This window comes from Pinus tabuliformis, chromosome 4_1, assembly GCF_031772625.1.
Source record: "Pinus tabuliformis cultivar Carrire ecotype Pingquan chromosome 4_1, CPIR1, whole genome shotgun sequence".
Lineage (NCBI taxonomy): Eukaryota > Viridiplantae > Streptophyta > Pinopsida > Pinales > Pinaceae > Pinus > Pinus tabuliformis.
Window position 1 is genome coordinate 183,984,899 of NC_142303.1, and position 27,344 is coordinate 184,012,242.

Genomic DNA, 27,344 nt, shown 5'->3' on the forward strand with positions numbered 1-27,344 from the left:
TGATTCAACAATATGAACGATATCCTCATCAATATAAAAGTCAACATCTGCATTTGATATAATTCCTCCATCATGATCAATTGCATGAGTCTTATGCTTGTATGTCATAACTTCTGATAAGAACAGCTTCAACTGATGCCTATATGCATCCTGGTTATATTTTACAAGAGCTTCATCATAGTTTGGTACTGAAGGAGTAATAAATTTAGGACAGGCATATGAAAGAAAAAAAAATCGTCATACACAGCCTCATCACTTCTCTGCATTCTTGCCATCTTCTCTCCATACTTCTCTTTCAGCTGATTGTTCACATTTTTCTCAACAAGCCTCATTTGTGGACAGATAGAGAGGCATATAGCCAATAGAGCATACATCTGTTCATTTTTCTTCAGAATTTGGTCAAACTGTGGAGACTTTTGATGGAACTGTTTGGTCTTTATTATATACAACAGAACTTGATTGAAGGCCCGTATTGCCTCAACATACCTTCTCAACACAAGGTTGGCAAATCCATAATATTAAATAGCTGTGATACGGCTTCCAATCACTGAATTGTAGACCCCTGTCTGGTTAACATCTATAGGTGCCAAGCACTTGAATCCACTGTAATAATCCCCAAGAAGGCAATGTACACGAAGAAGACCAATAATACTAAAGTATCCCAGAACCTTCAGAACATTGCTTCCTCCATTGTAGTCATATCCATTAGTTGCAACCAGATCCCTATAAATCTGAAGTACAAACTTTGAGTTCAGATCCTTCCACTGTCTTGTATCATGAATATTGTATGCATTTATTTCAAGCCAGGTATCATGCAATCCTAGGTCGTGAGGTACAACACCTCGTACCTTTCTAATTCCCCAATTACCTTCAGCTAGAAATTTAACTTTTTTCTTATCTTCAATTAATACAGCTTTTGCAAACTCACGTTGTATATTAAGTTCAATCTTTGGAAAGAGATCAAGTAGTGCAAAATATGCATATAAATGTACATCATATGTACACCACATCATATACTCCACACCTTCCAAATACAGAAAGCGACCAACATTTTCTTCATCAGCTAGTAAAGCATAGTCATAGTCATTGGAGGACCCAGAGTTGATTTCTGTTCTTTGTCCACAATTTTCAAAATTCTGATCTTGTACAGCATTAAAATCTGTATCAGCAGCACCATTGTAACCATTCAACCTCTGAACTTCTGCAACATGATTAGTCTGATCATTTTCCACTGAAACTGTTACTCTCACTTCTGCTTTATTTTCCTTTTTCCTAGACCTTTTCTGAGAACATGACATCTTGTCTTTGTCTTCTTCAACTGGGAGTCCACCATCTGTCCAAATTTTTCCTCCTGCAACCAGGTAGTACAGTTCATTGAACAATGTAAACCTGTACCATTCAGGAAGCCTTTCATTGTTAGGATAGGACGTTGCCAATTCTCAATTTCTGTCTCCCACCTCTGATAGTCCATCAGAGCATCATGTACCAAATTTGTAGCTGCATCCACAGAGGTACCATAGAATTTTGTATACCTCCTGAAATAAGTACTTCCTTTCACAATTTTCACTTTAGGAGAGGCCCACGCTAAAGCGAAAACTACTGAGCACGTTCCATGAGACTCCACTACTGCAGGGGATGAGACTACAGCACAGACTCCTTCTCCAGGTAGGGAAGCAATACTGCAATCCTCATTCCAATTTTCTTCATCAAAATGCCCTTGCTCTCTCATAGTGACCCACATATCCTTAGCAGATGTATAACTTCTGTTTGATAGTCCAAAGCAAGGTAAAACAGTCACATCTACATTGTCAGTTTGGCGAGAGGCAATTGCAAAAGTAACTGGTGGATAACCTTCTGCGGTCTTGTGATGTAGAAGCATGCCACGCACTCCATCATCGCTCATGAAAGGCTTGTTGACATGGCCTCCAGAAAAATGTGATGTTCCACCAATCATGTTCGCCCATGTAAAAAGTAAGCTCACATTTGCCCTTTCTTTACCCGTATTTACGAGAGTATATACAAAAGAGCATGTAGGTAAGCTACTGTTCTCCATCATTGTTGTGTTTAACCAACAGTAAAAATCACCATGACGATCATGAAAGTGAACTTTGAAGTCACTGCTTAACTCTGTAAGACCCCTTTCTCCTGGCAAAGCAAATACCATGATTCCTTTCCAAGGAATTGCGTGAGGGCTTCTGGTGTGTTTGCAGAACAATATACTTGCAATTATGTACAGCCAATGAATGCAGGAAAGCGTAACTCGCAGAGGACACCGAATCTCCAAATAAGAGCTTTGAGGAATGATAAACCTCGAACTTGGTAATAACCTGATCCACAGCACACGGACTCCATATCTTCCATATGATTCCGATAAAACCCCTCCACATATCCAGAAATACCAGAACTGATGTCGCCAACAGGAAAACCCATAGCAATTATGTTTTCGGTAATATATGTCATATTCAAATCAAAACCACCTTCCTGCGTGACTGCAACTTGTGTTGAATCTTCCGTAGGATCGTCAACAACTGGAATCTTAGAAGATGATCGTATACCTAATCCACTGGCTAAGCGACCAAATGGAGATTTCTTACCATCCACAGGCTGTGCAATCTCTGGAGCTGAGGGTTGTGAAAATTTGAAGCTTTTTGCCCATGTTGAAAAACCAGATGGCGAAATATATCTTCTTTTGAAACTTGCAATCTGAGCTTACGATGACACCTAATGACCTAATGATAAGGATAAGCGGTCGAATTGACAGGCAAAGGGTATAAGCTGATCACTGATAATGGATTTTGATGGATATGACAGCTGTGTAAGATTGGCTATGGATTAGGACAAATCCCCAATTTCGTAGCGCAGCGAGTACAAAATATGAATTATGCGCTACGAAATCACTTAAAACATGTTGCGCTGCGAAACTGATAAAAAGGATTTACGTGCTGCGAAACCACTTTAAAATGATTACAGGCGCTACGAAATCACCTAGACAATTTCAGCTTTGAAACGAGTTTGGACATATGATATCCATGTGAGATGTGAGACCAATGATAGACTAAGACAGAGAATTGACCCCTTTATACATACCAACAATACTCTTAACAAGACTCCTATTCAAACTATTTAGACTCTAAAACCATATGAAAAGACTAGACCCAAAATTGACACCAACCCTTTGACAAACAATCGAACTGATGTGAAAAATTTAAAATTTTTTCTTGGGTGATAACAGTGGCTCCACTTGGGATAGTGTTCCCCTGTGGTACACTAAGAACATGCAGGTCCAGTGCTTTGTCCTCTTTATGAAAAACATAGATTTGCTTGACAAGAATCCCCTTTAAGCTTCTTGGGCCTTCATCTCAGGCTTAAGCTTTAGTTGGAGAGAGAAGTCTATATCTACTAAAAAAGATAAGTGCTCAGCCAACCTTGAGCTTATTTGCATTTTCCTACCTACCTACCCTACCAATTCCAAACTTCTTTCAGCTCAATCAATGTGAAATTTCCAATGTAGCCAATCATTTGTCTTATTTGATATTTGAGTTTTTTGACTGCATCGGAGTTCAGAGCCACTATGATATTGTGATGAAAGCTGCCATTGAAATTGCCTCTGATCTTCATAGAAAAACTGAAACACTGGAGAGTAAAACTCTTCCATGTAGTCAGCTATAGGATCCCAGAATACATGATCAGCTTGATGATTATCGTAACTTTCGGGTTGTGCAAACTGATCTTCAACAACAATGTACAGTTCCTCAATCGTGAAAGAGAAAGGAAGCAACACTCTCTCGTGTTCTGCCATAGAAAGCTTCTGAAAATAATGATCATGATTATGAAGACTATATGCCTGAATTTGACCTTCTAAACCTTCAATGTCTTTCTCAATGTCTTTGGCAAATTCATCCAAAAATTTCATCTTATCCTCTGCCTTGCAGTCAAATGATTTTAGATAAGAAGACAAGGACAAAGAAAAATTTTCAACTATTTCTTCATTAATATGATGATCATTCCACTGTTTGAAACCTTGAATTGAAGGAGAGTTTGCCACCGCATCTGATCTATCCATCCATTCCTCCAAAAACATAAGCCAAAAGTCTTCAAATGACTTAATGGATTTGGTAGGAAAGCTTTCAATCCATTGTTTACATTTCCCTTGAAGTGAATCATAGAACAACATAATGCAAACATCCTCATGTTTAACTCTAAGAAGCTCAGTAAAATCACAGAAATCTGATATATGCTTCAAAGTTAAACTCAAATCTTCTCCATTGAATTTTGGACCATTCCTTAGAAAATATGCATCCTTGGGAAAATGATTTGGGAAACCATGAATTCCTGAAAAATTTATGCATGCATACCTTGAAACAAGAATGGTAGCATCTGGGTCTTTCATAACTCCAGTGGAATCACCATGAATGTATGAATTTTGAATTCTTCAACAATGGAGTCGCCAAGGTAGATTTGCAGCCTCAAAAACCTTCTGAGCTCCTGCTACCTTCAGAAGTTCAGCTTCATAATTTCGGGAATGAGTAATCTTCAGGCTCCCGGCAGACGCACCAAAATGTTATCTCAAAATCAAGCCCTGGAAGGCTGCAAATCAGGAATACTTCAAGTAACTGTTTCAAACCAATCTTTTGACTAAGGCTTAGCCTCCTTAGCCTGAGAGGGCTCTCTCAAAAAGGGTTATTGATTTTGACTATTAGTAAGATGGCTAACTCTTGTGGAATAACATTGACAAATATGAAGGCTGGACAAATATTACATAAGTTTCCATTGGGCCTATGGAGTCAATCATACTTCAGTAAATAATGATACTACCTTTACATAGAAGTCAGGGCATTTAGCATTTAGATGTTCAGAACACAACTCATATAAAACCACAGTTCATACATGCATACAGGAAGTCAGAGCACAATCAGTGAATTCTGAGTGATTATACATATATGCAACTATAAAAGACATTAAGGAAAGAATAAAATCACACATTCTAAACATGGAAATCACTCATGAATCCTGAGAAGAAAAACAGCCAACTTATATTACGGAATTCTGTCTTTACATAAGCCAAAACAGTACTCTGTTTTATAAAATATCCAACCTCCATTACATTGCTGTTTCAGCTATATATAGAATCCTTATTCTAACTAATTCGAGCTTCCTCCTCCAGCATGAGGGGAGTCGATAACTACCTCTACTGACACCTATCAGCTATTGAACTAACTAATAAATACAACTAAAGTGTTGATTGGAGTTTATAAAGAGTTCTAAATTAACTATGACTCTAACTTCATGTTCCATGCATAATGGCCTCTCCTTGTTCTTTGACACCTGGTCCTCTTTCGATTTGGCTGTAATGGATGTTCAACGCTCCATGTTTGATCTTTAATGACACATCCTTTCCAATACCCTGAAATATAGGAAACCGCCTCTGTTTGTCGGTCCTTGGTTTGCCTCAAAATATTCGAATCCAAAGAAGCATGCCTTTATCCTTTAATTACCCAAAATAGATCAGACTGCCACGTCCTTGATGTGCTGTCCACCGCTTCATGTACCTGTGTGATGACAAAAACCTTTCAAAAGATTTGCCGCTTTGTTGACCATAATTGATCAACTGAATTGTAACATGCAGCTACAGCAGTTTCGTAGCGCGCTACGAAACTGCTGTGTAATTTCAAAAGCACAGTCTTCCTTTCATAGCTAAATGATCGCCACTGTTCATGGCTTAAGACTGCTCTTCTCTAATTACAAAATTTGGATGTTTGACCTCATTACAGCTGGCATTTCCATAATGCAAAAACAACAACCATCTTATTCAAGCTTACTCTGTCCAAATCACTAATAATCTCTTCACACTTGATAATGTGATGCATAAAGTTATCAGCGTATAGCTTTGAAGACTTTGATTCAACAATATGAACGATATCCTCATCAATATAAAAGTCAACATCTGCATTTGATATAATTCCTCCATCATGATCAATTGCATGAGTCTTATGCTTGTATGTCATAACTTCTGATAAGAACAGCTTCAACTGATGCCTATATGCATCCTGGTTATAATTTACAAGAGCTTCATCATAGTTTGGTACTGAAGGAGTAATAAATTTAGGACAGGCATATGAAAAAAATTCGTCATACACAGCCTCATCACTTCTCTGCATTCTTGCCATCTTCTCTCCATACTTCTCTTTCAGCTGATTGTTCACATTTTTCTCAACAAGCCTCATTTGTGGACAGATAGAGAGGCATATAGCCAATAGAGCATACATCTGTTCATTTTTCTTCAGAATTTGGTCAAACTGTGGAGACTTTTGATGGAACTGTTTGGTCTTTATTATATACAACAGAACTTGATTGAAGGCCCGTATTGCCTCAACATACCTTCTCAACACAAGGTTGGCAAATCCATAATAATAAATAGTTGTGATACGGCTTCCAATCACTGAATTGTAGACACCTGTCTGGTTAACATCTATAGGTGCCAAGCACTTGAGTCCACTGTAATAATCCCCAAGAAGGCAATGTACACGAAGTAGACCAATAATACTAAAGTATCCCAGAACCTTCAGAACATTGCTTCCTCCATTGTAGTCATATCCATCAGTTGCAACCAGATCCCTATAAATCTGAAGTACAAACTTTGAGTTCAGATCCTTCCACTGACTTGTATCATGAATATTGTATGCATTTATTTCAAGCCAGGGATCATGCAATCCTAGGTCGTGAGGTACAGCACCTCGTACCTTTCTAATTCCCCAATTACCTTCAGCTAGAAATTTAACTTTTTTCTTATCTTCAATTAATACAGCTTTTGCAAACTCACGTTGTATATTAAGTTCAATCTTTGGAAAGAGATCAAGTAGTGCAAAAGATGCATAGAAATGTACATCATATGTACACCACATCATATACTCCACACCTTCCAAATACAGAAAGCGACCAACATTTTCTTCATCAGCTAGTAAAGCATAGTCATAGTCATTGGAGGACCCAGAGTTCATTTCTGTTCTTTGTCCACAATTTTCAAAATTCTGATCTTGTACAACATTAAAATCTGTATCAGCAGCACCATTGTAACCATTCAACCTCTGAACTTCTGCAACATGATTAGTCTGATCATTTTCCACTGAAACTGTTACTCTCACTTCTGCTTTATTTTCCTTTTTCCTAGACCTTTTCTGAGAACAGGACATCTTGTCTTTGTCTTCTTCAACTGGGAGTCCACCATCTATCCAAATTGTTCCTCCTGCAACCAGGTAGTACAGTTTATTGAACAATGTAAACCTGTACCATTCAGGAAGCCTTTCATTGTTAGGATAGGACGTTGCCAATTCTCAATTTCTGTCTCCCACCTCTGATAGTTCATCAGAGCATCATGTACCAAATTTGTAGCTGCATCCACAGAGGTACCATAGAATTTTGTATACCTCCTGAAATAAGTACTTCCTTTCACAATTTTCACTTTAGGAGAGGCCCACGCTAAAGCGAAAACTACTGAGCACGTTCCATGAGACTCCACTACTGCAGGGGATGATACTACAACACAGACTCCTTCTCCAGGTAGGGAAGCAATACTGCAATCCTCATTCCAATTTTCTTCATCAAAATGCCCTTGCTCTCTCATAGTGACCCACATATCCTTAGCAGATGTATAACTTCTGTTTGACAGTCCAAAGCAAGGTAAAACAGTCACATCTACATTGTCAGTTTGGCGAGAGGCAATTGCAAAAGTAACTGGTGGATAACCTTCTGCGGTCTTGTGATGTAGAAGCATGCCACGCACTCCATCATCGCTCATGAAAGGCTTGTTGACATGGCCTCCAGAAAAATGTGATGTTCCACCAATCGTGTTCGCCCATGTAAAAAGTAAGCTCACATTTTCCCTTTCTTTACCCGTATTTACGAGAGTATATACAAAAGAGCATGTAGGTAAGCTACTGTTCTCCATAATTGTTGTGTTTAACCAACAGTAAAAATCACCATGACGATCATGAAAGTGAACTTTGAAGTCACTGCTTAACTCTGTAAGACCCCTTTCTCTTGGCAAAGCAAATACCATGATTCCTTTCCAAGGAATTGCGTTAGGGCTTCTGGTGTGTTTGCAGAACAATATACTTGCAATTATGTATAGCCAATGAATGCAGGAAAGCGTAACTCGCAGAGGACACCGAATCTCCAAAGAAGAGCTTTGAGGAATGATAAACCTTGAACTTGGTAATAACCTGATCCACAGCACACGGACTCCATATCTTCCATATGATTCCGATAAAACCCCTCCACATATCCAGAAATACCAGAACTGATGTCGCCAACAGGAAAACCCATAGCAATTATGTTTTCGGTAATATATGTCATATTCAAATCAAAACCACCTTCCTGCGTGACTGCAACTTGTGTTGAATCTTCCGTAGGATCGTCAACAACTGGAATCTTAGAAGATGATCGTATACCTAATCCACTGGCTAAGCGACCAAATGGAGATTTCTTACCATCCACAGGCTGTGCAATCTCTGGAGCTGAGGGTTGTGAAAATTTGAAGCTTTTTGCCCATGTTGAAAAACCAGATGGCGAAATATATCTTCTTTTGAAACTTGCAATCTGAGCTTACGATGACACCTAATGACCTAATGATAAGGATAAGCGGTCGAATTGACAGGCAAAGGGTATAAGCTGATCACTGATAATGGATTTTGATGGATATGACAGCTGTGTAAGATTGGCTATGGATTAGCGCAAATCCCCAATTTCGTAGCGCAGTGAGTACAAAATATGAATTATGCGCTACGAAATCACTTAAAACATGTTGCACTGCGAAACTGATAAAAAGGATTTACGTGCTGCGAAACCACTTTAAAATGATTACAGGCACTACGAAATCACCTAGACAATTTCAGCTTTGAAACGAGTTTGGACATATGATATCCATGTGAGATGTGAGACCAATGATAGACTAAGACAGAGAATTGACCCCTTTATACATACCAACAATACTCTTAACAAGACTCCTATTCCAACTATTTAGACTCTAAAACCATATGAAAAGACTAGACCCAAAGTTGATAACAACCCTTTGACAAACAATCGAACTGATGTGAAAAATTTAAAATTTTTTCTTGGGTGATAACAAGTTGAATCCTTTAAAGTAGCAAGGAACAATTTCAGTTTTTGAGCATCATGCAGATATCCATATGATCTGAAATGTCTCTGGGTCTTCATTTATTTTTCCATGGAAATTATGAAGAATTGAGGGTGATATATTTTTTTTTATTGTGAGGGTTGTATCTTCATAAAAATAGGAAATCCAAAAGGATCTTGATTTCCTCTACCTATACCCCCTCCTATATTCCTATCTCCACCTCCTCCTCTTCCTCTTCCTCCTCTAATCCTATTTTCCTCACCATTGACATTGCGTACCTTTCCTTTCCCCTTCTCCAGCCATGATAAATTCCTCATAACTAATGTAAGGTTCATCTAATTCTTCTAGTTCCTCTATTAATGGGTGGTCAAAATAGGTTTCATGTTCCTCTTCTTCACTAAGAACTTCTAATTATTCTCCTAAAATTTGTTCACCAGTGGAGGATAGAAAAAACTACTCCTGTAGTTGGGGATGCAGAGTTTTCTTCAATTATAGCTTCAGTGGATGAAGTAGGTAAAGTTCTAGATTGGACTTCTAATCTTGAGACTTTAGGAAGTCTTTGTCAACATGTAAATGGAATTCGAGTTTCAGTAGGTGGTGTGGAACTTCGAAGTTGCGGTGATGTGACTGGATTTGTGGGAATCAAGCTTCTTCCTCATCCTACAAATCTACTTCTAGAGTCTCTATCCCTACACATATCATGTTTTGAATTAATAATTTTTCTATTTTTTTTTTAACTTCTATTTTTACTTCCCCAGAAACGACGCCAAAATGTTTAGCCAATTTAATGTCCTTAGGTTGTCACCATAAATTACCGACCAGGGCAGGTATACTGATAAAGCACAAGTGAAATATATGTGCTAGAAGTTATTTTATGTCGTTAAGATATCTATGTTATTGTTAAGGACTAAACTTAGAATTAATATCGAGATGGTATTACTAACTATATTAGAGTATTGTTCTTAAAGTTGTTAGCTAGTTATCCTAAAAATTAATCTCTATTGAATCAATTTTGTGGATGGTTTGAGAGTGATCCTAAACTCTACTCCTGTTAGGTTGTTTTTGACTTGATCTTGAATTTTATGTTGTAGCCAAGTCTAGATTACTATGTGGAAGAGAGATCTATTCTATCAAATTGGAAATGAATGATGTCTGAATTTAATTTCCAAGAAAATATTGTCACTCTTTAACTCATTCAACTTCATCCAAACAAGAAATAAAACTGATAAACTAAAAAGAAACTAAGCTATAAAATGAGATAGTTGAAATACACTAGGTAGAAAGCAAAGGAGATGATCAAACTGTTCCAGATAACAAGTGAATGAAATATCAAAATTAGGCTAGGTAGGAAGCAAAGGAAATTTCTTATGCAGATAATAGTTTAATCATGAATTCCATTATACTACATTTCAAAACACAAAACAGAGCATCTATAATTTCACTTTTAAGAAATTAAAGAAATCTATGTGCAATCGGTCAAAGACCTGTACTAGGTGTAGAGGCCCTCCATGAAAGAGTTGACAATATTCAATCAATGGAGCATGGAAAATATGAACCAATTCTATTACTCACAAACAAGTTTAACAAGATGTTCTTAGAATTTACATATAGTGATGTGCAGCCAAAACACAAAGCGACCATTGTTTTTATAATATTTCTCTGAATAATAGTACGATAGTTTTAAACCTAGATATCTTTATTTCAATCCTATTAAACCAAACCATATCTCTAAATAATTGGTTTTCTATTTAGAAAAGCAAATCGATAAGATTTTGTGAAATTTAAACTCTGTTCCGGCATACAATCTTGTAGTTGACTTTGAGGTTAACCTTGTTATAGTGTGATGTTCTTGAAGGATTGGCTCGAGAGAATAGGAAAGAATCCATAGGGGATCATTCCTCATCCATCCATATCTTCTTTTGTTGAGATGGTGCACTCGAACCCTGTCAACAATTGAGGTAGTTGCGGAAATTCGGATTAGCTGGAGAAACAAGAAAATTCCATAGCTGAATACACAGTTAAAAAAACAATCAGGTATATAGACAAATATGAAAAAGAGGACATGTAAGTATTTACCTTAACAAAACCTTGTGTCTATTGCATTTATTTAGGTGATGGGTATAGGAAAAAGGAAGAAGTATAGGCAAAAAGGGTGTCAAGGTAAGGTAGTCCTTGGACTCTACAGATGCCCTGGGGGCTGGAGGGTGGAGACTGTTTTCTCTAAAGTCCCTTGACATTATGGGTCAGAGATATAGCCCATGGATCCTTAGAAAAGAAATTTTGGAGTCTACTTTTCTTGTTTTATCTGGTTCTGACAGTGGTCTCTAGCTTCCCTTCATTAGGTGGAACCATTGTGTTACATGTTTCAAGGTGGAGGTGAACCCTCTAGATTCCCTAAAGATTACTAGTTGTTGAGAAATTGAAGGGTGGAGGTAATAGACCTCTCGATTCCCTACAAATTTTTTTGACTACTATTTTGTTAGTGGGTGGAGGTGGAAGATCACATGGAGTCCTTGTTTCGACCAACAATTGGTGTTCAATCTCTTGAGAAAACCATCTCAGTCCCTAGAATTTGGCTCGGAGGTTATAACTGCAAGTAAGGATTGGCTACAAATTGTCTATGGTTGGGTGGAGAGTCATTGTCCCTAACACATTTTCCAAACTCCAGTGTTAATCCAAGATAAGTGTTTTTAAATGGATTCCTTGCTATTGAATTCTTACTGGACTATTGAGCTAATGTTGTAATCATTGCATGAATGGTTTGTGGTTTGCTTGTGATTGAAAATAATGGACCTCTAGTAGCTAGTTCCTTTTTACTATGGTTTTACAGTGTTATTTTCATATAGGAAATTAAATATAAATGGTTAGCTTAATATTGTAGCACAAAGGACTACTAGTTTTATTGAGATGGAAAGTATTGAGCTCTGATGAATGGTTCTGCTTACTATGGTTTTGCACTTATGTATTTCATGAAATTATGTTTTGCACTTGAGTCTTTGTGTGTGCTTGAGAGATTTAAAGAAATTGTTGATTGACATGTATTATTGTCATCACCTTGTGAATTCTATGTATTATATTGAAATTAAGAAAAATGGTTAAGTCTCTTGCACCTAGAAAAGGGCACTGAGATGCTCATTTCATGTAATTTAATGGTCTATTTTCCTTGTCTTATTATTTATTGTGTCAATAAAATAATTTTCCACTAAGCCCAGTTTCATTGTTTCTACGCTTAGGAAGGATAGTGATTTATGTGTATGGGGAGGCCATACCCATGCACATGTGTATACATATAATCATAGGTGATCCCTTCACCAAATGTGAGATTTAAACCCCTTCATGACTGCTTTAGTAATGATTATGGAGCAATGAGGGTGTTCAAGTAAGAGTGCAAGGAATGACTCTCTTCATGCTTTTCACACTATGGATAGGCTTATGCCTTATAGTATCACCCTTTCCCTTAGCGAAGGATCCTTTCTATGGCCCTTGGACACCGTTGTGTACAATCTATATCTTTGGAGTTTAAATTCCATTGTTAGTGCATGCTCACCATGTGTCATGATGTCTTAACTCCCCTTGCATGTGACCAAGACTCATGACCTTGGCCTTCCGAGACATGTCACTCTAGTCTTCTCCTGGAAAAGCACACTTATTCCTTCTGGATATCTCCTTTTGTGATGACATGAGCAGTGGTGGGGGTTGTTTCAACTTGGAATTCAGTCTCTCACTTTCTCATACTCAACTTGGCCCTCATGGTACATCCCTCCAATGCTGAGTTACCCCAACGCTCCTCTTCATCATGAATCCCATGAACCTTTAGTAAAGATCCTGTATCCATCTCTTAATGACCTTTGAAACTCCATAAAGCCTCGTCACCCCTACATTTATTCAATATTTGACATGTTCACTAGTTACCATGTTTTCCTTATCCCCGTAATCTCGACAAGTTGGGGTGGGGTTATAATGGGAATGCCCAGGATTGAAGTCTCAAGGTGGGGTAGAAAGGGTGGTTTGTGCCATGCATATTAAATGAATATATGTGTGTGTGTGTGTGTTTAAAATCCTCCATTGAGCCTTGCAAGCTGAAAATATGAGTCAATTTGAGACCTAGCGTATGAACAAGTCTACATCTGAAAGGTGGCTTATGTCAGCCACGTGGGCGCCACATGGCAAACCCAATGTCATGGAATTATTTAATTCGCCATATCTGTTGATCCGAGATTCAGATTGGGATAAATTTTATGTCGTTGAAATCATCTCGAGGAGATGAACACAATGACATCACTTTTTTTTAGTTTCAAAGGAGAAGAAGAAAGCGAAAAATATTTAAACCCCATTTCCATCATGTGACTATGGGAGTTGGCTCATTATAGTAAATGCATCCTACTAACCTTAATTTGGTGGGAAATAGTAGAGGGTTTGTTACAAAGTGGTATCATAACATCCAAGTTCAACACTTGGACTTGATGGGCCCTACCATGGGAAAGTACTGCAGGTTTCCTACAAAGAAGTTTCATATTGATTTTTAGAAAATTCATAAAACAAATGTTTATGTGTTAAAAGATGGTCTGCAATCGATGGATTCCATGCATAATATATATGCTTAGCTTATGATCTGAATATGTAGTATGGTACTAATGGTTTCTATGATTTCATGGTCATTGATTTTTTAACATGGGTTGTTGTTACAACTATATTACCGCAACAACTCCTTAAAAGAAAGCTCAATGACACGATTTATCATCTCTTTATATTATGATGTAACTAACATTGTGTGTACATGAATATCACCAAGAATAGTGAAGGATAATACACCATAAATCTTGATGACCAAGAGGTGAACAAAAGGATGGTAGAATATAGTTCTAACCATACACAACATGGGCAAGAAAAAATATCAGTTGGTCAATGGAGAAGGAAAAATTCTCTTGATTTAATGGATACCTTGAGGAGCTTAAGGGCCAAGATTAGGATCCGTAAAGAAGATAATGAAAGGTTGGTAAGGGTTCGAGAAAGGCAAGATGAGGTGAATGCAATCATACTGCAATTCCTCTCAAACTTGCAAAGGAAAAGGTAGTATGAGCTAGGGGCTAGTCATAGAGACAAGAAGAGCCCTTTGGAATTAGAAGGGAGAAAAAATGGGGTAGATGGTAGAAGGTCTAGGAAGAGGCACAAAAGAGAAATTGAAGAAACTATGAGAGGGAATGCACCATTGGGTACGCTAGAGAGAGTAACTAACACTTGTGGACATCTTTCTAATAGACCTACTAGTTCCACTACCAAGGGGCATCATCACCATTATCATCATCATCATCATCATCACCAGAGAAGGAGAGAAAGGGTCTATTTGGAAAAGGAACTCAAGAAGGCCAAACCATCCACATTTAATGGGGAGATGAAGAAATTTGAAGAAGCAGAAGCTTGGTTGCATGGAATGAGGAAGTTCTTCAGAATTCATGACTATTTTGAGAACATGAAAGCCAAGGTAGCCACCTATAGTCTGAAGGGAAAATAAGACATATGGTGAGAATCTTTTAACAATGTCAATGGAAGCACTGAAGAGGGGTTAACCTAAAGTAAATTTTAAGGCCTCTTGAGGGATAGATATCTATCAAACAACTATTATGATGGAAAGGCCAAAGAATTTCATGAGCTCAAGTTAGGACAAATGACAAATGAATATAACACCATCAAGTTTGTGGAATTGTTGAGATATGTGCCATATTTAAAGCATGAGAAGGAAAAGGTACAAATATTCATTAGTGGGTTTCCTCTATCATTTAGAGATTTAATTGAGATGTATGAACCTCAAACTTTAAGTGATGCTATTAAAAAGTTGAAGCATTTCTATGAGCAGTCCAAATGAAGGCTAGACTTCAAAGGTGATTAGATGGAAAGGAGAAGTGGTAAGGATAAGAAGAAATGGTCCAAGAAAACTATAGACAAGAAATAAGGTGGGGGAATAGTTAATGTAAGTCAACCACAACAAAAATTTGGTTCAGTTGATAAAGTATGTGTGCACCAACCTGTGAGAGAGAAGCATGGGGTTGACGCTAAAGAACCATTGCACTACTAGACATGTGGAGAAAAACATCAAAAAAGAGACTACCCACATAAGAAAGGTGTTGTACCATATATTTATAGCACCAAAGAGGCTTGAACATTGGGATATTATCCGTGGAGCATGCCTCAGATATATGTAGTTGTGGATAATCAATAGGAATATAACCAAGCATCCATAATTGAGATGGAAGGTAAGTTGTGTAGTCAAATTATTTCGATTTTAATTGACCCTGGTTATAACTACAACTATGTTAGTACGAAGTTCGTGGAAAAATGTCAATTTGCTGAAGAAGTGTATGTAGAACCATGGTTGGTTCAATTCGAAATGAGGATGAAAAGAAGAGTTGATCACTCGGTGAAATCATGTGTGTTTGAGCTCAACAACATGCCAAAAAAAATGCATTTAAATTTGCTACCATTGGGTATATACAACATTCTATTGGGCATGTATTGGTTGTACAAACACAAGACCAAAGTTGACTACAATGAGAAGGAAATTGATTGCTTAAAAGAGAATGGAGGATGGAAATTTTTGTAGGGAATACAAAAGGCTATTTCGATGAGGCTAATCACAACCATGCAAGCCAAGAGAAGTAGCAGGAAAGGATTCCATTTATTTTTTGTGAATATTTCTAGCAATGGAAAATCCAATATTAGCATTGAAGAAGAGAAAAGTGAATTGATAAAGAGATATCTAGTGTTGCAGCAGTATGCATACGTATTCCCAAGAAAATATCCAGGATTTTCTCCTCATAGAGAGGTATATTTTTTAATTGAGTTAATTCCTAGAGAAACACCAACATCCAAGGCACCATATAGGATGATTACACTTGAAATGGTTGAGCTACGATTACAATTTAAACAAATACTAGAAAAGGCTATATAAGGCCAAGCGTGTCTCCATGGGGAGAACTAGTCCTGTTTGTGAAGAAAAAGAATGGTACACTTAGATTATGCATAGATTATAGGAAGTTAAATAAAGTGACCATCAAGAAAAGGTATCCATTGCTTCATATTGATGGATTATATGTGTTACAGCGAAAAGTGTCTATATAGAACTGCTCTATCCCACTAAGGTGTGGCAGCTACCTTAGAAACAAACAAAGTAAAGTCTACTTTCGTTTTCTTTTATTAGAGATAGATGAAAGAAGAATAAGGAGACCAACCTCTGTCTTGCGCTTGAATCCTTGTTCAGTTCTTCTCTCTTCTGATAGTCTTTCACTACTTGCCTTCTCGTATACCCAGCTTCACGGAGTACCTGTAGGATCAAAGCAGCATAAAACTATACAAGAACATGGATCTATTATCATAAACAATCTAGGGTCAGATGTAGATTAACCATACAAATGCATAAAACATAGATTACACAAGAGTATGGAAGAAAACAAGAATAGCTTTATTGATAATCAAGAAAAAGCCAAGAGAGTTACAACCAGCTGTTCTGACCCAGCATCATCCTCTTGGCAAGAAAGCCCTCTTTCACCTCATACAAAGCTTAGATCACCCAACATACACTGATGTTGCCTCAAGAAACTAACAACAATTCCTTACAAGATGCAAAATTCCAGCCTCTGGATCTCTGGGATGAGGGATCCATATATAGATATCTGTAAGGGGGATGAGTCAGCTTGTGTTTTGATTAGTGTCCTCCCTCTGATAGTTCTTGATTCCACTTGGAGATTGGTGATCTCTTACTCATCCTTGGTCGAATTTAGAGAGGCAAGTGTCACAGGAGAAAGTTCTGGAAGATTCCATGCTTTTCCACCTTGCAGAATGACACTGCCATTTGTCTCTTCCCACTCATCGCACCCCATAGAAGGGCTTTTTGAAATGCAACGCACCCACCAAGTGTACTTAGGTGAGATGCAACGCACCCTAGCCATGGAGCAAGTGCAATGATCCTATTTTGACCAGTTCTGAGCAGTTTTTCATGGAGAACTTCTGGGAGAAGCTGTAATCAGTTGACCTTGTTCCTTTAGGGGTTGGAACAACACTTTTAGGGACTTAGGAGCCCTTAGTTTATGGATATTTTATGCCTGGGGTTGCAGGGCCCAAAAATATCTATAACAGTTGCCCCCTAAAGCATGAGGTCGTTAATTCTTTTTAGATGTCGGGTGAAATGCTTTATAATGAGGATCCGAAGTTCTTTCAAGCCAAGAGGAGACCTGTAATAAGACACAGTACAATACATTATCTTCATAATATTTTTCATGATCTAGCTGAGGCGGGCATTCCCATGCTCAGCTTTATAAATTCATTTTCATGTACATAGGACAGACAATCGTCTGAGTGTAGACTGATGATTCTGGTAGAGTCATCATCCCTTTGACCGGGTGATTATCTGTGCGGCAATGATGTACATTTGATGTTTTTATTTCCCTGAATATATATCGTAGCCCGGATGGATGAAACTAGATCCGGGGTCTTCAATCTCGTTCGATCTTCACTCAAAGTACAAGTCGATCCATGTGAGAGATGTTTTGGAGTCGAACATGGAAAGACATCGCCTGATTACCAGCCAATGATGTAAGCTGTTAACAAGCGGAATCACCAATAATGATGATGACCCTCAAGGTACTGCAGTACAATTCACGTGGTGTGAATAAAGGACTTAGCGTCGAACACCACGCAAAATCTTTTGGTCGAAGGCCATTGATGTAAACCTTTCGCCGGAAGTGAGAAACTTGCCATTGAGGCATGCAAGCTTCAAAGTACTGAAGGGTTGTTCCTAGATCGACTTCTCAGATAATGAGCTGATGTCGACAAGAAGTGATCTGTCATAGGAGGGCCTTAATGAATCCCACATCAATGACACGGAACAGAGCAAATGATTTTAATGGAGGTAAAAGATGGTCTGGTGTTATAAGGTTCAGGGTGGCGGTCATGAAACAATGGAGCGTAAGTGTATTACAGCGGGTGAGACACGGGTGAATTCTCTGAATGACTTCTCTTGAACATATCGGCGACACTGACATGATGGATTGGTAGCATTAACCCCAAATGTGGATGGTGTGATGTGACCATGGTGATGTGACCGGTGAATGAAACAACCCAACCCGACATGGATGCGGAGTGAAAGTGTCATGTTCAGGAGTGACTTGCTACCAACAAAGTTTCTTCAAGTTTTCTTCCCAATTAATCCCCAGTCATTGCTGACCAGTACCTCTTTATTTTTGTCAAGCTTGAGGAGGATAACATATGCTTATTCTATAATTTTCCCTTCGGGCAAACCCATCTCTATGTTTTAACGAGCCTAGCGATAGTGAAACTCGTTCTTGTCTGCCACAGACAAGTTTGTCGCTATTATGTTTTTTAACGAGTTTAACGACAAAGATAACTCGGTCCTTTTCAATTTTAGAGAGTCTGAAAAGGAACGTAAAGGAAACTCCAAAATCCCTTTTTCGTCATCTAATCCCTTAAGTCCGAAAAAGTATAAAACAATACAGAAGGGATGAATTTTCGATACTTTTAACGAGCCGAACAAAACAAGCACTCGATCTTTTTGTGTAATAATCCCTCAGGTCCAAAAAGACTAAAATCTAAAGGAGGGATAGCACTTCCGACCGTTTTAACGAGCTGGAGAGGCCAATGGCTCGGCAATCTTTTCATATTTTATGAGTCAGTTGAAAAGAGCTTAAAGAAGACTCGTCTTTTGAGGAACGAGTGATAAAATGGGTAGCAGCTGATTCCAGGTAAGGTTTGGAATTTTCCAATCACGGTAGTGTTACAAGGATGGCTAACATGATCACTCTTCGTAGTTGTCCCTCAAAATGGGTAAACAATCAAATGGAGGTGAATGATCGGCCAATATAAAAGTGGAGGTGACGGTGCAAACACGGCCAAGGCTTTAAAGGCTGAAGCCTTACATTCACGATGGTTATTTACTGGAAATTGGTTCATTTTTTAATGAGCTTAAACTCTGGAGGAACATGTGCTCATTGCTTATGTTTATTTTTTAACGAGTATGAAGTCCGCGTTAAAACTGCTCAAATAATCCAGTCGTGAAATAAGAATGTCTCATTTAAAATGGCAATCTTTCAACTATTTGCCCCACATCCTTTCTTTATGCAAGTTAGGAAACGACCAATCCTGCGAGTTTAGAGGGTTAGAGGAACTACAAATTTAAAAAATAAATGGTTGCTCTTCTCTTGCATGCCAAAAGGTTTGCATGCCCCCAGGTATAAAACAGAGTTTCAAGGTTACCTCTCCTTTCTTCCGACAAAACATGCTTGTTTTATCAGGAGAGGTTTACCTCTTACAGGTTACCAAAGATTGTTCTATTCACAATGTAAACAAAACACTTCTTTGGCGATGTCTATCGAAATAAACAAAGGTGAGTGGCGATGCTTGCCAACCCACATAACTTTGACAAGAGAATCTTATTCCAGTCCAACCCCCATTTCCATTCTCGGAGGGGAGTGTCAGAGGTCATATACTTCTCGCGGAAACCTATCCTATACCCAAAGTTTTTTCTGCTGAAGCAGACTAGGATGCATGCCCCATGGGTTTCAGTCATGTCCCCGAATCACTCGCGTTCATCGGCCTGACGGACTAGGGATTGATGAGACATTCCTTGCGTGAAAAGACCATTTAGGGATGGTATATGACTATTTGCCATGTGTGAACCGGGAAATGAAAGCTGGTCTACGAGCTTGACCACTCTTCCTTCGTGCGGAAAACACATTACTCTAAAGAGTGAGGAGACAATCGCTCCCATGCAATAAATATAGTCTCGCCCAAGGAGTAGATTATAATCTAAGGGCCCTTGGACTACCATTACGTTCATTTGAACGGTTTTCCTTCTCAATGTTATGGGCACATTGGGAAGGATCCCTAAAGGTCGACTGGTTCCTTTGTCAAAGCCTGTTAGATTTCTCATTTCAGGAAAAAGCGATGGTGAACCAAGCGCTTTCCAAGCAGTCGAGGAAAGGATACTCACAGAAGCCCCTTCATCTATGATGGTACCGGACACAACCATTTTGTATATTTGAGTAATGATTCGAAATGGTACACTAGCCGGTAAGCGGGGTCTGCCTAGTTGATTCCAATCGAAGGAAACAACCAGGTTGCTTGGAGGTGGGACCGAATAGATGGCTGGGTACGACTCTGACGAACTTCCTTCCTGCGGTAAAGGAATGGGTAGATTGCCCCCGTGTTCATCGGAGTCTGTGCTCACGAAAAGAATTTGGACGGTGTCATCCTTGTTCTCTTCGGTGCCGGTATCATCTGAAGATGGAACCTCTGAAGGCAAGACCGGGTCAACTGCCGTCTCGACCTTTTGACTTTCGTCTGGTGTGGATTCAGACGGTTCATCTTCAATGATAGATGCTTCGGCCGACCATCTAGGCGGGTCAGCCAGATTCTCAACTAGTGATGGACTTGGCAAGAGTTTTTTATATCCAGGAGGAAGTCGTAACGATGAAACTGGACGATCGTCCAAAACTATTTTAGCCTCGTCTAAGAAGGGACAATGGTGGACGGCATGATCGCCTTCACACAATTTACAAGGGAATTTATATTTTCCTTTTTGTCCAATGGCTTCACTTTCACTAGTCGACGGTGTGCTTTCAACATGATAACCAGAGGTCGACGACACCGGATTGTGCAAACGAGGAGACCAGTCCCTTAGGATCCGAGGGATGCAGGGACAATCTCTGTGATAGTGGTCTCCTTTGCAAATGACACATGGCAATTTAGGCCTAGTCGGTGCAGTGTGTGGATTTTCGCTAGACGACATTCGGTTGCCCCCTTTCACCTTTGGCTCCTTCTTCTTCTTCTCTTTCTTCTTCTTTTCCTTCTTCTTCTCAGGTACTTGACTTTTGGCTTTGCCAGCCCCATCAAGCGAAGAGGAAGGAGGAGAGGAAGAATTGGACGAAGTGGAGGGTTGGGGGGTAACTCTGGAATCGTCTAGCTGCTGACTTGACTATTCAAGAATCGCGGTGTTCTGAATGACAGAGGTTGAGAAGAGCCATACCGGCAAGCCTATTGTCAATCCTGGAAGCGACAATGTGGCCATATGGGGCGCACCAATATCTCCCCAAGAGGAGAAGGGACTAGGATTCCCTCCAAGGGGAATTCCTTGGTTGGTGGACTCCATTTTCTCAACCTAAGACCAACGTAGGAAGGGTGATGATTATTTCGTTTAAAATAAATTGTTAGACGCTTTGACACAACTTGTTTTTTCAATTTTAAAGAGTCGAGAAAAAACAAAAGATGACTCTAGTCTCCTTCGATTTTTAATGAGCCTGAAGTGACAAGTGCTCAGATGGACCTTTTCTGTTAAAGAGTCTGAAAAGGAACGAAAGGGACTGCTCTGGAAATCTAGGTAGAGGGTTTACCAAACCAATCACAAAAATGCAGAATACTTTTTATGGTACGGTAGTCAATCTTCCCGAATGATGTGTTCAGTGCATTGCGATCGATAGGGCAGCAGACACGGCTTCCTATGGATAAAGGATAAAGCATATAGTGGTCTCCCAAAATATACTCAACGGTACGTGGGAGCACAAGTCCGTATTGGCACTTGTCGTCTTAAAGTGGAGGAATCACCCAACCAACAGTGAAAGCCACAGTTACCACGTTTTACGACGCCGGAACACGTCTCTATCCTAGACTTCTAGATGTTGCGTTAGGTTCCAAAGTGTTGTTAGATTCATTCAATTTATTTTAGAGTTGATCTTGTTTAAGAAATTTGTCTTTCAGGGTCACCGCGTGATGTATATTCACAATTCCTAAAATGCAATCTAAGATGATAAACAAACATTTTATCTTCTTTATGCCATGAAAATCCTAGCTACTAAGGAAAGATAGACAGTTTTCTTTCAACAAAGAGCAAAGAGCATACACTATATGCACCGTCCTAAATCAAACCAATCAAACAGTCTAAATGCAAATGCACATGCATGTATTTGTTTTCGACTTTCTTAATATGTAGATGATAAAAAGAAAGCTTATGTGCAAATTTGAATTACTTTTAAAGTGACAGTACTTAACAATTTCTTTCCAAAATGAAGCGAGGGTAAGAGAGACACTCAGCAATTTTGAAATGAAATATCGCTTTTTGACACTTTAAAAAATCACAAATTCAAATCATATGCAATAGTAAATCATATAATCGACTACCAAATAGGAGGATTGCCTTCTATGGCTGAAAACGACAGCTACGACACTTTCAGATCAAAGAACGACAGCTCGATTATGTTACTTTTTTACAAATGAGAACTGAAAATGACTAAAAATACACTTAAAACATTGACAGTTCTTTGCACATTGGAGGCGGAATAACAGCAAGGAAAAGGGTTTCAAACAGAGGTGTACTGATTACAGGCAGCAAATTTCATGAATAGAACTGAAAAGAGTGAACACAGAAACCAAAATGCAGTGACAAAGTCCAGTTCTGATCAGCGCACCTGTAACACAGGGAAACTGAACTGCAGCGCAGGTACCTCACTCGGGAAGTGCGCTGAATGTCAGTTTCTCAGAATAGAGGGTGCGTTGGACCAGAAACGAGACTTTGAATGGGCTCTGGGTCACAGTTTGCAGTTCAGTTCAGGGATTTTGGCCGTGAAAAAGGTAATCAGTAACTCAACAACAGGGGTAGATCTAAAGAGGTTATCAAGGCTACCACAAGGGAAATTAGAGAGCTTGTAGATCTAGTGTTTAATTTATAAACAAACCCGGAGATTGACTGAAGCAACGCTGATCTACTTTGAATTCGTAAAACGAATGCAGTTCGAAGGCTAGCTGGCTTGGCTTCAGGCTCCGTCTGTGAGTTTATACAGTAAACAAATGTAGATAAACAATCAATCTATTCGCTCCCCAGCGGAGTCGCCATTTTGTTACAGGGAAAAGTGTCTATATAGAACTGCTCTATCCCACTAAGGTGTGGCAGCTGCCTTAGAAACAAACAAAGTAAAGTCTACTTTCGTTTTCTTTTATGAGAGATAGATGAAAGAAGAATAAGGAGACCAACCTCTGTCTTGTGCTTGACTCCTTGTTCGGTTCTTCTCTCTTCTGATAGTCTTTCACTACTTGCCTTCTCGTATACCCAGCTTCACGGAGTACCTGTAGGATCAAAGCAGCATAAAACTATACAAGAACATGGATCTATTATCATAAACAATCTAGGGTCAGATGTAGATTAACCATACAAATGCATAAAACATAGATTACACAAGAGTATGGAAGAAAACAAGAATAGCTTTATTGATAATCAAGAAAAAACCAAGAGAGTTACAACTAGCTGTTCCAACCCAGCATCATCCTCTTAGCAAGAAAGCCCTCTTTCACCTCATGCAAAGCTTAGATCACCCAACGTACACTGATGTTGCCTCAAGAAACTAACAGCAATTCCTTACAAGATGCAAAATTCCAGCCTCTGGATCTCTGGGATGAGGGATCCATATATAGATATCTGTAAGGGGGATGAGTCAGCTTGTGTTTTGATTAGTGTCCTCCCTCTGATAGTTCTTGATTCCACTTGGAGATTGGTGATCTCTTACTCATCCTTGGTCGAATTCAGAGAGGCAAGTGTCACAGGAGAAAGTTCTGGAAGATTCCATGCTTTTCCACCTTGCAGAATGACACTGCCATTTGTCTCTTCCCGCTCATCGCACCCCATAGAAGGGATTTTTGAAATGCAACACACCCACCAAGTGTACTTAGGTGAGATGCAACGCACCCTAGCCATGGAGCAAGTGCAATGATCCTGTTTTGACCAGTTCTGAGCAGTTTTTCATGGAGAACTTCTGGGAGAAGCTGTAATCAGTTGACCTTGTTCCTTTAGGGGTTGGAACAACACTTTTAGGGACTTAGGAGCCCTTAGTTTATGGATATTTTATGCCTGGGGTTGCAGGGCCCAAAAATATCTATAACAATATGACCAATTGAGAAATTGTTCATCTTCTCCTAGATCGATTTGAGGTCACTATATCATCAAGTGTGCATTAAGGAAGAAGATATATACAAGATTATATTTCAGACAAGATTTAGGCATTATGATTTTGTGGTGGTGCTCTTTGGGATTACTAATGCCCCTGCCACTTTCATGTGTTTAATGAACAATGTGTTGCGTCCTTACTTGGAAAATGTTGTGATCATATTTATGGATGAGATACTGGTATATTCAAGGATTAGAGAAGAACATGAAAAGCACTTGGCTACAATGCTATAGTTTGTAAGGGAACATAAAATCTATGCAAATCTCAAAAGGTTTGATTTATTCTAATTACAGATAAACTATTTGGGACATATCGTCTCCAAGGAGGAGATATCATTTGATCCATAAAATATCAAGGCCATAATGGAGTGGCCAACATAAAAACATATGAATGAGATAAGATCATTCATGGGGTTTGTAGGTTACTACAAGAGGTTCATGAGGAACTTTTGCAAGATAGGCCACCCTATCACTTTCTTACAAAGAAAAAGAAATAATATTTAGTGGACAGTTGAATGTGCATTAATATTTACATAGTTAAAAGAGTTACTCACTAAAGCATCAATGTTGATAATTGTAAATATGTATAATGATTTCGTGGTTTGTACAAATGCCTACAAGGAGGGGCTAGGTGGAGTCATGATGTAGGAGGGACAAGTAGTGTGCTATGAGTCGTGGATGTTAAATGAATATGAGGTAAACTATGTGAGTCATGATTTGTAGTTAGTTTCTATTATTCATGCACTAAATCTGTGGAGGAATTACCTCCTTGGAAAAAGATTCACGCTCATGAAATACCATGGATGAGGGACAAGTAGTTTTCTATGAGTCACAAATGTTAAATGAACATGAGGTAAATTATGTCACTCATGATCTAGAGTTAGCTACCATTATTCATGCACTAAATATGTGGAGGCATTACCTCCTTGGTAAAATATTCATGCTCATGATAGACCATGGAGGACTAGAATATTTTTTTTGAGAAACCTAAGTTGAACATAAGACAAGTTAGGAGGTTATCTATGCTTAGTGAGTTCGACTTTGAGATCAAGTACATCATGGGAAAGGAAAACAAAGTTTCTAATACACTTAGTAGAAGGATTCAAATGAATCACATGGAGGGGACCTAATAGAGTAGGTCAAAAATGTAGGGAAGCATGATGAGAAGTATCAATAGGTGAAAGAAAAGCTACATCAAGGTAGTGAAAATGGAAAGTATGAGGAATATCATATCATAGATGATGGTTTTATTAGATTCATAAATATAATCTATGTGCCAAACAATGCTAATTTGAAAAGGATCATAATGAGAAGTTTCATGACAAACCACATTCTGGCCACCCATGATACCAAGATACTATAATGGCCATTAATAAGGTCTATTATTGGCCTAATTTGAAAAAGGAAGTGACTAAGTATGTTGCTAGATGCTTGGTGTGCCAACAAGTGAGGGCTAAATGTAAACATCAAACAGGTTTATTGTATCCCATTCTGTTGACGGTGGTGGACCCACCAACATGTCATGGGATCTCCCTAGTAAGAAGTCCCAACTAGACCTTAGAAAATTTGGTGTAGGTTTCCTAGCAGTGGGTCATATGGTATCGCCTTGACCGTGATTGTGCACAAAATGACCCTGTTGGTAGCAAGGGTGTGACATATGCAGCAAGTTAAGGAAGGTGCATGAATGATTCTAACACACAAATGGTGAGATGAGTGCACTTCTTGGAAACCTGTGAAAGCATAGAGTTAAGAAGGGAAAACACGAGAAAAGATGCATCACAAACTGGAAGGCAAGTAAGCTAGCAATCCAAAGTGATGGTTAAACCAAGAACACATTTCAGTAAGATTCATACATACATATACAGAAAGAGTCTATACACATGTGTAAGCAAACATATACATATATCATTTAGAGTAAACAAGATAGCTGAAATACAATACGATATATGCATGAAACATGCTGGCTCTGTTATATTGAGAAGTGAAAGTTCTAGTCATACAATACAACCATGAACAACCACTAGTTTCGACAGTGGAACGTTATAGTCACTATCGCCTGCTCCTGCAAAGAGATATACTAGCTCTGCATAGTGGAGAAGCCAAGGCTTGCTAAAATACTCTCCAAAATTTCTCGAAGATACTCCTATCGGAAGCTTGGCTGACCAACAGCCTCTACAATGAGTTATGAGGGAATATTTATAGAAAAGGGTGGGGTGACCCTTGGCATTCCCCTTTGTGACTGTTCATCTACCTTCATGACTCTTCAACTACTCTATGACTATTACATTCAACTATCGACACTTGAACTTCCACTTGACAAGACGTTACATACAATTTGCACATGTATCGATGTGAGAAAAAATGGCTTGAGAAAGCCATTCAAGACATCACTAACACTTGAATCATTGTGGTGAGACCAAATCTTCGACATTATCATGATGGTCGATGGTGGTGAACTGATTCCAAGCTTGGTGGTCCGTGATGGTGTCCATGCACTCAATGGTGACATCTTGTTGAAAGAAAACTCTTGCCTCCGTTGCATCCGGGTATGTTGATATGGCTCCTTTGTCCAACTCATCTGATAATATGCACATCACTGTCTTGAGTGCATTTGGACTAGCAACATACTGATGCATAGTGTCTATGCTGATCTCCAAGTATATGCTGATGACCATGCGCACCAACTTGTTGAAATACATGTTCAGCTCCAGTCAGACTTGCTTCTTGTCTTTGCCTCAGTGAGTGTGCCAAATGGGTGGGATCACATGCGTGCGCAAAATGAAATCCATGCTCCTGAATACCCTTTCATGCGATCGACAACACTGATCAACCTATCTACTCCATGCCAGCCGCTGAATGGGTTCATAACCTGTATGGGCGTAGTTTCATCAGTCTGTGCATGTTGTGCCTCCTACTATGCCTGTTCCCACTGAAACTCCTTCTCTCGTCTGTGCAGTTCTTGTTCTTCCTTGAGTTGCCACTTGAGAACCTATAACTCCTTCTCTGCTTCTCTCTCTTCGCCTTCACATAATCCTATTGTCGTGTCATCGCCTCATAGCTTTAGTCTCTAAAATTTCTTTCATCACAAGTGGATCTGCCTGAGCTTGCAACTTTGTTCCGCCTCTGTGATGTCCACAACCTTCCTCTTACACTTGTCACATGCAGGTATGCTACCTTCTGCTACTGCTAATGGTGTTGCTCTCTATGATGCTG

At 39.0% G+C, this 27,344-nt stretch overlaps 2 pseudogenes; both read right to left on the reverse strand.

Annotated features, from left to right (window-relative positions):
• Positions 1 to 518: 518 nt before the first annotated feature.
• On the reverse strand, positions 519 to 5,598 carry LOC149174819 (uncharacterized; annotated as a pseudogene).
• A 167-nt stretch (positions 5,599 to 5,765) lies between these two features.
• LOC149174820 (uncharacterized) lies at positions 5,766 to 8,056 on the reverse strand (annotated as a pseudogene).
• Positions 8,057 to 27,344: the final 19,288 nt, after the last annotated feature.